The 12,464-nt window shown below is 36.7% G+C and overlaps 1 protein-coding gene across 2 annotated transcripts in view; it reads right to left on the bottom strand.

Annotated features, from left to right (window-relative positions):
* LOC106919525 (protein yippee-like 1) overlaps positions 1 to 5,781 on the bottom strand; it is a 32,024-nt gene extending 26,243 nt beyond the window's left edge. Inside the window, exon 1 of one of the 2 annotated variants that reach the window (XM_088008624.1) lies at positions 5,108 to 5,781. The gene's annotated coding sequence lies outside the window, so the exon portion shown is untranslated. The remainder of the gene's footprint in view (positions 1 to 5,107) is intronic. The other variant, XM_014989942.2, reaches the window with a different exon arrangement.
* Positions 5,782 to 12,464: the final 6,683 nt, after the last annotated feature.

The raw sequence follows: 12,464 nt of genomic DNA, 5'->3' as shown, positions 1-12,464 counted from the left end.
TTTCTAGTAATACAATGGCAATAATACGAGAAGACATTCTTAAAGATCAATAAACTTTAAATACTAATGAATATTTAACACTGGAGCTGGAAGACATTTTAAATATCCAAAATAAATAAACAAAACAATAGAAACAACAAATAAAATGAATTATGAAATCTCTGTAAACAAAATTGTCCTTCAAAAAAAGGAGGTAGTTGAGTCAAAGTGTATTAATTTGTGGTGGGGTCAATCATTTTTTTAAATTTTAGGATCTGCATTTAATTAGTCAATCACAATTTAACCGAAAAATGTATATGGATAAACACGCAACATTTTCAATTCAAAAACTGTTTTTGTTGCTAAATTATTGAATAAACAAACACATGAAGTTGTTTTAAATCTGTTATTTAGATTATTCAACCATCTAATTGGTGCACAGTTCAGTTTTCCAGTGTTTCAGGAACTTCTGATCAGTCATGGAGCTTCTTTAGAAAAGTGGATGCTAACAGTAGCATTAGCGCCTGTGCTGCTGCTACATGTTTCGCGTTGAGATGCTAATATAGGCTTGAATAGCTTTGCTGATAAGCCAACTTCTTTCAGCACAACTTGAACACAACAATAGTCTTTTCCAACGTCCATCAGATCGTTTTAGAAGCAGAAATTAACCTCAAATGGGTGAAAAGAAGCAGTTTTGTTGTTTTGGGGATGTAGCTTGTGCGTCAGATTTACTGAGGTACCAGAAACGTGTGAATACAAAGGTTCCGGCCGACAGAATACTTTTGGAGGAATTTAGGAGAAATGTGCCATTGATTTGCTGAGTCATGCTATCTGCTGGTGTTAGCTTCCCGCTTCTCTATGATGACAAGATGTATGGAGATGCTGATGTCATTTTCAGGCAGAACTTGGCAGCTGTTGACTAAAAAGTACAAACAGCTGCTTTAATGACCATAAAAATCACTGTGGCAGACTCAAATATATGTGATGGCTATAAATGAGTTTTACTTTTTGAACTAAAGTGTTTTAATACTGCAAAATTGCACACATGTGCAGCTCTACTTTAAAAGGAACATATAAAAAACTTCTTTAACAAGGAACTTTTGTTCTATTTTTAGATCTGCAGAAACAATTGCACAGCAGATGATGCTTTAAACAGGACAGACCAGAATAGTCGACGCATGCAGTTGTTGACAGAAAAGTCTCTGCAGCAAATATTCACACAAAATGAAAATCTGCTCCTACTGTGCTGCGGCACAAATCACAGATGACATTAATGCCTTGTAAAGAAAAGCATCAGTCCTCACTAACTGATACCGAAAAGGTTTGTTCCTTTTTACACTCTGGTCTGCTGCCTTTTATGAGCCTCTCATTCGTCTTGTCAATGCAATTCTCTTTATTAATTGCTCTGAATGTGTCAGTGGTTTACAGCCAGCATCTGCTAAAAGGCTCATCTGTCAAAGAAAATACTTTTCTGTGAGCATTGCCGTCTGTGTGCAGGGAAACCGCAGCTGGTCCGGATCTGTTACAGGAGCTGAGCTTCCAAAGAAAAGACATTTGAAAATATTTTTTCAACGTTAAATAATTTGCATCGCAAACAGAGCAGGAAGTTCAATCATCCAATGGTTTATTACAGCCACTGGATAAACAGAGAGAACTTTTCAGCCAAAAATAAACTTTGAGATCTTAGAAACTTTCTAGGAGAAAAAAAATAGAAATTGTTCAGTTTGAAAAGTTTTTAAAAAATTACTAAGGAAAAAAAAATTCTGAATATCAAATGACAAAAATTCTCAATGTTTGAAACTCGGAAATTTTAAAAATGTTTTAAAATCACGACATTTCTTGTATGATGAGATCTTGTTGCACTCCAGCTGCAATGCGATACTTTCATTGCCACTTTAGCAAAATATGAAAACAATGAATTCTGTGCAACCAGGAAGTTGTTTTTTCACCATTAGCACATTTAGCAGCAAGTACAAGAGGTTGATTGACAGCAGTAAGACCCGCCTCCTGTCTATTGGTTGTTTTTGTGCATTTATTCAGGAGACAATAGTAGCTTTTGAGATCTCAGAAATTTTCTAGAAAGAAAAAAATAAATAAATTTCTGAGTTTCAAATGTGAAAAAATTGACGATTGAAACTCAAATATTTTCTGGAGGAGATGGATCTTTTCACAGATTATCTGTCTCGTTACAAACTGTCATGAGATGGCGACAGTTTTAAGAAAAATTAGTAAAAATTATCTTTTATAAAAGTTACATACTGCACTTTTAAACATACTTATCTCCAGTTCCTCTTTTGCAAAGTAAAAGGTTGCTAAGAGTTCACTTTCACACATATTGTGGGTAAATGTCAGGGTTTGCACAAAATGGAAAGGAAAACAATAACGATGTATTTAAAAGGCACTTCAGTGACTCTGGAAGTTTCTAAATGAGCTGCAACAGGAAGAGCAGCGTCGAGACAGAAACCAGCAGCCAGACGACAAAAACAAAAAAAAAAAGGTCTCTTCCGCAGCTCAACAGGAAGCAGGTTGTGACGTGAAGCATGGCGGCTCTGCAAACACGCGTTTAGATGACAACATAAACACAGCGCTGGCCTCCCAGACGAGCCGTATTTACATACACCGTGCATAATCTGCACAGGTGCTGCAGGCATAATCCCTGCATGAAAAGGGCCAAATCCCCTCTGTGAATTAGCCCAGTTTAAACCCGCTGCCACGTGCACGTGTGCACGGCGAGAGGCAGCCACACACACACACTCACAGAGAGCTTTATAAATGTCACACCTCAGCATCATCAACATCACTAAATGAGCTTTGTGCAGAAAGGAAGGGTTGTCCACCGCACACGCGAACAATAGCAGGTTGTTTTCCCCTCAACATGACGCAAACGCGCAAATATTTATTCAATTATACCAGCAGAGACAGTTAAATGCCAGCCGCAGAGCGTGTTCCTGCCTTTGTTTTGGCTTCTTCCCCAACAAACACTTCCAACATCCAACGAGGCGTCCACAGGCCTGGCACGATGCATTTTACTGGACAATAAATTGTCCCAGAAGTTATTACGATAAACTTTAATATTGTTGTTTTGAAGTAATAGAACAGTAATTACAGCATAATAACACATAACCAAAAGTGGATAAACTTTAAGGTTTAATGGACATTTAATGCTGGAACTGGAAGCCATTTTAAATATCCAAACTAAGTAAACAAACAACAGAAACAACAAATAAAGTGAATCATGAAATTTCTATAAATAAAATTATCCCTGAATAAAAATGAGACCAAGACACCAAACTTGAGACAACAGGCCACGCTTTTAAAAAGTTGTGCTTTTAATTACTTCATGCTGTTAAAAGTCCTTTTAATGAGGCGCTAGAGAAAGTACAAGAATATTTTCTCCAGTTCTGCCCCTCCCCCACCTGTTGCTGCGATTACAGGTTGGAAAACTCAGAGACTTTTCCCTCGTTTACAACAAAAACATCAAAGGTCACATGTAAGGGTGAACCGATTGCACTTTTCTGAGCGATCTTTAAAAAGCCCAAGTGCCGATTGTGATTTCTATGTCTGAAAAGTCTGTGCCTGGTGAGTATTACGAAATGCAGATGTGACCTGGTGGGGAGTAAAATGGAAGATTTTCAGACCTTTGCGTAGAAAGATCGATCTCCAAAATGAAGGACGTCGGTCCGATTGTTGGTTTATAAAAAATGGTTTATGCACTTATAGACTAAAACTTATGAAAGTTCTTTGTTTTGATGCATTTAACGAACAAGAGGGGAAAAAAATCTGATTTTTATTCATTTGATTGCTGGTGAAAAAAAACTCGTCCGATTCCAATGTGTGGCTGATTGATCGGTGCGTCACCAAACACAAACAACGGCAGCCTGTTTTAATTTCCTCCCTGACTTCACCGCAGCCTGACTGGCTGATCTTTGTTCTCTCTCCTATTGGGTTTCTTTAGTTTCTAACTGGACTCGGGTCCGTTTTCAGTTTCAAGGTTTTGAAAAGTTTACCGTCTGATCAAAGCAAACCACAAACGTTTGGAGCAGAGATGAACCGATCAGACGTTTTCTGGCCTTTTCCCGACTTTCGCCAACATGGATTCAGTTTTTCCACAGATTTCTTTTGTCCTAATGACAATAAATAATTTAAATATCTTTAACAGGAGTTCATAGAACATTAAAAAAATTAGAACATTTCTGTTTTCACACAACGTTGCATCACAACGTTAATTTTTATCTAGAAAAAAAGCTCATAAAATCAGTTCATCATCCTGCTTTATGATGCATTTACAGGCCAAACGTTATATGACTTCTTAGCCAATCAGAAAGACGGAACAAATATCAGCCAATTCCAGTGTCTGGATGATCGATCAGTGCAAACAACAGGTCGTTTGTTTTCCCGATGACAGCTTGATATGACGCACACTTTATTCAATAATACACAATATGGACAAGTCAACAGGGTTTTGCGCATGAAATAAGTATATCCTCTTTATTTTTTAGCTTATTTTAATTATAACCTATGTTTTCCTACAACAAACAGATTAAATAAAAGACCGAATAAGCTTTCTGAAAGGTGATAAACTAGTCATTTGCTGCTCATCTTTTGTTTGATTCCACTTCCTCACCGTCTTATCAGGTCCGTTTTGTCTTTATATGGCGTTTTCTTTTGCAGAATGACTAAAAACTAAAGCTTACTAACAGATAAGCGCTGAGAGGACTGAGGGATCCCAGCAGGATCAGCTGATTATTCTAAATGAAAACAAAGAAGCGGCGCACTGTGCGTCTCCGCGAACAGGAAGAGGTGTCCAGACAAAAGACTCGCTGTCCTCTTCTGTTAAACATGAAAAATAAATAAAAACACAGCATGCGCCTTTCCACCACATCTACGTGGTTTAATCTCAACATTCCGGTCGTTTCCAATCTGCTTAATTCCCTGTTTTTTCCGCCTCCAAACGTGTTTATCACCACAAAAGAGCTCGACGAAGCGCAACAGTGTGGCTCAGCTGCTTTCGTTGTTTTGCCTCTTCTTCTTCTTCTTTTTTTTTTGTTCTGACAGTGAACCCAACGCGGCACCAGAACCGAACCTTTCCTCACAGATTCATAATGAAAACATTGTTGGATCTACTTACCACCTGAGTCAAGATCTCGGTGGGGGAAACTGCAGCCAGATGGATGTTGTTGTTGTTATTTTATGCTAATGTTGATGTTTTTTCTTTTTTCTTTTTGGGGGTAAACCGGTGATTGTCTCCGTCCCAGATTCCGGTCCACGTGTGATGCTGCCAGGTGGGAACTTATTGTTGCGTCCACAAGGTGCTGACGGATCTCATTTTCCCAACACGGGCTTTTGTTGTGCCTTTTGTGTGCGTAATGGACTGGCCTGGTTACTTTGGAGAGGGGGACGTCACCACGTGGGAGGAGAAGCGCGTTCGAATTGACGGCCGAATCGACCAATGGGCGGCCGCGTTGCCTTCACGGACCCGTAGGATAGAAGATAACCGATTTGAAACTTAAAAAAAAAGAAAACAAAAAAAAAACGGTTCTTAAAGTTAGTTTTTAAAGAATCAATTTCTTGATAAGCGCAGAGGTTTGATGCAACTGTGATGATCAAATGTGTTGTAAAAATATTTTCGACCAAAATTATTTGTTAATAAACCGCCAGTATTTACAGCATAAACAACAGTAAACTAGATAGAACTAAGCTAGGTTATGGAAACACGGAGAGTTATACACAGCAAACTAGAATGAACAGAAAACAACACAATTTTCCTTCAGGGAGCTGCTTAAACCAAGACACATTGGGGGAAAAAAATAATTATTTAACCTAAAAGCAGTCTAGTCTAGCTGATTTAATGAATGTATAAAATAAATTTAAAAAAAATAGCTAGCTAGAGTCCTCAAGGTAGGGAAGTTTGGTTCAACAACTAAATAAATATCGTTTAACCTAAAGCAGTATCTAATATAACAGTATAACTGTAATTAGTGTGTTAACATCTCAACAGTTGAGCAACAAAAATAACCCGATCTATAGAATAATGTAATGTTTTTCCCACTCTTAGCAAACTAGCTAACTTAGCTGGCTAGTAAGCTAACTAGCTGGAAAGTTGTAGGAAAAGGTCTTTTTTGTAATTTTTAAAAATAATAATAATAAAAATTCAGTAATTAACATTGTTTTGTTTGTGCTCAAATTCAGCAGTTTGTGACTTGAATTATCAAATTTCTCCAAAATTCCATGTATATTAGCTCTTCGATTCTAGTTTTAATAACTTTAAAACTGATTTTTTGAGTTGTGAAGTGGAGCCATTTGCTCTGGGACATTTAGTGCTGATCACAACTCGGTTCATTCCTGCCTCAGGGAAGTTCTGTGCTTCCTCTGACAGCCAATGATGTACTCATGCTCTTCTGTAAGAAAAGTTTTAGATGGCTGCTTGTTCTTGCTTTGTGAGACCGGCTTGAATTGTCTTGGGGTGAAAATTTGTCAATTTATCAGACCGACAGGCTCCAACTGCGGTCAGAAGCAAAATAAAAGGAAGTGCTATGTAAAACCAATTATTAAAATAAGGGTGCACTGATTGCAGATTTCTGGCCGATCACTGATGTTTAAACAGCTTGACCAGCCAATTTTAATTTTGGCCAATGCCATTTTTTTTTCTTCTTCAAAGTTGCAACAAAGTGAACTTTAAAACTTAAACTTTTTTTTAAACTTAAACCACAAACCTCAATGAGTTTTTTTTTAGAAAGATAAAACAGTACTGAATAATGTTGCAGTGGAATGACATCTATAAATGGTTTTCACTATTTTTAAAGAGATAAAAACCTGAAAAGTATGACCTTTGTATTCTATGGAAGCCCATTTCTGCTATTAAAGAAAAAATAAAAGCCAAACAGGAAGTCATAATGATGAGTTTTAAAGTAATAACTGAGATTAAAAGACAAAATTTCAAGAATAAAAGTCCTAATTGTGAGTTTACAGTTATAATTACTAATGTTACTCATAATAGCAACAATAAAAGTCACTTGTGAGTTTAGTCAAAATTTGAGTTTTAGTCCTAATTATGAGTTAAAGAGACAATGTTAGTTAAAAATCATCCTGTAGCATGATGCTGCCACTACCATCTTTCCTCGCATCCTCAAATCTGTAAAATATGGTCTTTGCAGAACAGCTGCGTTTATGTTGCACTTAAATTACAAATTAATTAAACAATTAACAGGACAAGACTTTGCTTCAAGAGTACAGGAATACAAAACCTTTTAAAAATGGTAATATACCAACAAGTTGAAGTAAAATTTAATTAATTACATTAGATTATGATGTAGGAGGACAAAATGTGAAATAGTTTAACTTTTGGCAGACGCAGTAAATATAAACAGACATATCTAACACATCCACAAAAACAGATTTTAAAAACCTCACTGGCAAATCTCCACATCCTTCCACTGACTGAGCACAAAGGGAAAAATATAAATATATAAATAACTGAAATGGTGTCGTTATTGCAGTGGAAATTATTTCCCATGCGGCGTGAACGCGCCACCAGCAGTAGGCGGCAGCGTGCAGATACCAGGATGTGTAAATAAATACAAGAAGTTCCCCATCATTTTACAGCACGGTGAAAACATGAATATGGGTTTGCTTCCTGATTCTTTTGGTTAAAAAACATCTGGAAATACAATTACTCTGGTTAATTTTTACTTAATTTGTTTGTTTGTTTTTGTTTTGTTTTTTTTAATCAGATATTGTTCATTCTTGTTAAATTTGATGATGTTACGAGTTAATCAGGAGACAGATTCAAGAATAAATAAAAAAAAAATAAAAAATGAAAGATTATCAAAAAACAACATATCGTTTTTTTTATTGCAACCTCTTGGTTGTTTACAGCTGATCGGCGTCATTCTGCCGTGCCAGTTTGAAAATACGTAAAATATTCAGAAATCAACATAAATAAATAAATAAATCCTTAAATGAAGCATGAATGTGACAGCAGACCTACCTCGTCCTGCGGATGACGTCGAGGACGCGCGTCAGCCAAAACAACAATTCAACTGCTGCTATTTATTTATCGATTAATTCCCATATTTCTTTATTTTTACTTGTACTATCTTGTATCTCAATAGGTAAACGTTGTACTATCGGAGGATGGATGCACGTAAACGCAACATTTGCTGCAGCTGCACGCCGCTGTGCGCGCGTGCGTTATGAAATCTGTGTTTTTGTCGCCGTGTGCACGTGACTTTATAATCCCCCCACGTACCCCACCCCCCATGAAAACACACAAAAAACACACACCAAAAACCCGAGATCCGCGTCTGCAGGACGCAATCTCCTGAAATGAGCCGCGCACTTGAACGCAACTCCAATCTCAAATTACAAAACGTGGCTCTTGGAAAGAAAGCGATGCTGTAACATCATCATACATGCGATTCAAAATGACATACAACAAGGTTCAAAATGACATACAACAAAGGATAGAAACTGTTCTTTCACACTTTTTGGTTGTAAATTAGCAAAAAATATGAAGAGTTTCACGCATTTAATCGTGCAGTAAGCATAAAGTAGCGCACAAATGTAGCAACCTTGTGAATATTTCAGCGCATTCCTACGTTAATGCGACGCTAAAGCTGCAAAAGTCACATTTAAAAGCGAATTTGGTGCAAATAACGCCGCGTCCTCCAGTAGGTCACCCTGCGTTTTGCACTTACCCCAAAAGCCGCTTCGCCTTTCCCCCCTCTCCTCTCCTCAGACCAAAACAACCCGGCGGAGGACGAGCGTTTCTCGGCTCTTCACGGTTCCATAAATCCAGATCGGATCAGTTCAAAAAACAAAAACAAAAAATAAAAGTCTCCTCAAACATCCGCGCGTCCCGTCCTGAAGGGCGATCCGTGGAAATCTGCGGGAATCTTCTGTCCCGGCTGAAGAGTGGAGACCCATCCGTCAGAGCGGGATCATGTTGTTTTTGTTTTTAAAATCTCCTCTGGATACTTCGGCTGCAGAAATAAATGACGGCAGGCCGAGTGGTTCCGTCTGAGGCCTTATTTATAGCGAAAATCCCGATAATCTGTGCAGAGCGGCGCGTTTTGGTCAAAACGTGAACAGATGCGCAGCCATGAATCCAACTATCCGGTCAGAGTCTCTGGTCTGGGTGGGGAGGCAGAGAGCGAGAGGACTGCGGAGTGAAACTTGTCTGAAAAGTGCAGAAAAAGCTGCATTTTATTTCATCAACTGATGCTGCGTTCAAGAGCTGCGGGAGATGTGGGTGACAAGAATCGCAAATAAGCTAAAAATACAACAACAAAAAAGTACAGAACTACGGAAGCACTGAACTGGAAAACAAAAAGCTAAAGAGAAAACTTTGTTGTTAAAACAAGATTTATATCTTATTAAAACTGAAATATGTTCTTTTAAATGAGAAAGATTGTAGCAGTAAAACAAAAACCGCTGGTTTAGATGTTGTCTAGAAGAAAGAGATGACATGATATGTCACAATCAGACAGAGCAGCACATTTTATATTTTGCTAAAACAAGAAATTTTGTTGTCATAATGAGACAAGATTTTCATCTTATAACAAGAAATCTTTTTATAAATGAGAAACTGTTATGACAACGTTCATAACAAAGATCTCGTTTTCTTGACAAAACTCATCTTCTTAGACGAGAAACTCAGTCATCGTAGCAAGTTTTGCATCTCCTTTTTAAAACAAGAAAGTTTCCCATTACAACAAGATCCTGAATGTATTTCCAAGTTCTGACAGTTTAGTGCTCCTGTACGGAATCCCATAAGTGCTAACAGATGTTGTGCGTCTTATGTTTCAGTGGCATACTGTAGACTAAAACATTCGTATTCAAAAAAATGATAATATTGCCATACTAAAGTGATAGCCTGAGTAATTTTTTGACAAGTGACTTTTTTGTTTTTACCTAATTATTTTTTTGCAGATGTACAAACATGTCTACCAATCACTTAGACAAAACTAGTCCAGGTGGTTAGTAGACATGTCCAGAAGTCTTCGTCACTGCAACTAAATTTAGTTTCCCTTTGGGATCAATAAAGTATATTTTTTAATTGAATTAAATTAAACATCTCACCTTTAAGTTTTCAAAGATACTGGAAAACTTTCATTTTTATGGCTTTTCTCTGGAGGTAATTATTGCTAAAAGAAGAAAACAAATTGAAGCACATTTGCTGCATTTTTATAGCAGTTGGTTAATTAGATCAAGAGGGATTTCAGTTAGACAGAAATAAAGTTAGCTGATTAATCTGTCACCAGCAATATGGTGAAAACGGGTTTTGTTGGAGTTTTTATGGTGATTATTAGAATGACATCCTTACTAAGAAGGTCTTCTGGTAATGATTTGGTTTTACACAGTCATGCAAATGCAGTCAATAATTTGTGGTGAGAAGTAAATTGAGATCTCACATTAAAACCCTCTTGAAATGGTAAAGATCACACTAGATCTAAAATTAATGTGGAATTCACCATCTATGAAGTATTTGTACAGAAAATGGTTAATAAGTGTTGGAAAATCAAAACAACTGCCAACATTTTAAACTGTAAGATGATAAATAAAGATTAATTAAGCTAATTCTTTGCTCCATATATCCAAATCTAAACATTTATTTTGAAATAACTCAATATTTATTTAAGTGCCATACTTCTGTCTAAACTTGGTGTCTTTTAAAGACATAAGCACAGCAAAAATACATGAATAAAGTATTAATAATTCAATCAGTCTTTGTTAAATTCAAAACCTTTACAAACACCCCCGGGACGGCGATTAGCTGCTTCTTTTCCAACCAAAACAACGTATTTCGCTTAAAAACACTGTTAGTTCCGACGCAGCGCGCGTTCCGAGAAGGCGGCAGCAGCAGCACAGTAGCCTAGTTACACAGCCGAAGCCACAAATAGCGTCCAATGAGAACGAGGCAGAACGTCCGCGCGACCAATCAGCTGCCAAAGAGGGCGGGGAAAGCTAAATACAGCCAATCAGCGCGAGGGAAGGCTGTAATTTGCGCGCGTCCGCTTGTTTGTTTTTGGCAGTGCGCGCCGCCACCTGTGACGCATGCCAAATGTAAATATAGCTGTTTATGGCGCATGCGTGGCCGCATTGCAGGCACGTGGTGGAACCAGAGCAAGTAAACAAACTCGTGGCTAATCAATATATTTGACTGGTTTATTTTCTCTTAAGATTTAGCTTAATTGTTCTCGTATTCTTCATTTTTAAAGCTAATTACAGCTTATTAATAACACTTAAATTTTCGGGTTTTATCGTTAGTTGTTGAGTATAAACATTTTCACTCGTTATAAATCAGAGTAATTGTCATAAATGTCAAATTTCTATAAGATTGTGAACTTATTTTGCAAATTTGAGAAATGAAAAAAACATGTCTTCCCGCCGTGACCCACAAACATAAATGTTGAATTTATGAATCAAATCTTATGTAATAGCTCTGGCGGTGCAGAATAAGACTGCAGAGAGATTTTAACTTGTACTACAGCGACCCCCAGAGTTTGTCAGGTTAATATCACTCTGCAGATTACATAATCCGGTGCATTCAAAGCAAACGCAGGCTCCTCTACGAGGTTATTATGGTTCATTTTCCAAAACCGATTTATGTACGTAAAAATGTCCGTTTAAAATGGTAATAAATAACTAAGTTAAGTCGGAACGTATTTTAAACGCACAGAACCATGATTTTAAAGGGGATATTTAACAAAATTAGCCTAATTTATATTCATACGCAATCTGTGTATGATTGTAATATTGTAAGCAATTTAAATATGACCAAATGTAAAATAGACAAAAATAAAATAGAAATAACTGTGCATATGGAAGTAAGTTAAAACTATAAATTGAATCAAATTAAACCAGCAGTGTCAACTTTTTGGCTTGGGGATTAAAATGTCAAAACATTTTTTTATTTTTCTTTCAAATTATAATTGTAGAAATTCTTTATTTTTACCTACTAAAATAAACATGAATTCTTATGAAATAAGCAAAGAGGTCATATTTAAATAATTTAAGATTAAAAACCAGAGAAAAGGTCTGGTTTGCCAGATTGTTTTTTAATAAAGGCAAACCATATCCTAAATTTTTCATCTTTTCCTGAATTTTTTATTTCAATCTTTGTCTTTTTGAACAACATAATAGGCGTGGCCAACCTTTAATTTTAGTAAAAGGCTTTGGATTTTTTGTTGTTCCTTTTACAAATAAATTAAAGTAAAAAAAACCTGGATGAATTCGTGTTTAACCTAACATTTTCATACTTCAATTGTGTAAGTTTTGAACATCAGTTAAAATTTTACCTTCACTCATTTTTTTTTCTTGGCAGTAGGTCTCGGAGGTTAGCAGCGTCTTCCTTGATGGTTCCAGCAGCAGTCTTCTAAATTCTTGAATTTTTCCACAATTTAACGCCATTTGCATTGCCAGACCAGATGGGACTTCTGACTTTCTGCCATGTCCGCTTAAAAGTGAAACATCTCGTATTTTAT

The sequence above is a fragment of the Poecilia mexicana genome, unplaced genomic scaffold (genome assembly GCF_051168715.1).
Source record: "Poecilia mexicana isolate PSO_F unplaced genomic scaffold, ASM5116871v1 scaffold_9, whole genome shotgun sequence".
Lineage (NCBI taxonomy): Eukaryota > Metazoa > Chordata > Actinopteri > Cyprinodontiformes > Poeciliidae > Poecilia > Poecilia mexicana.
This window is presented reverse-complemented; position numbering and strand designations above follow the sequence as displayed.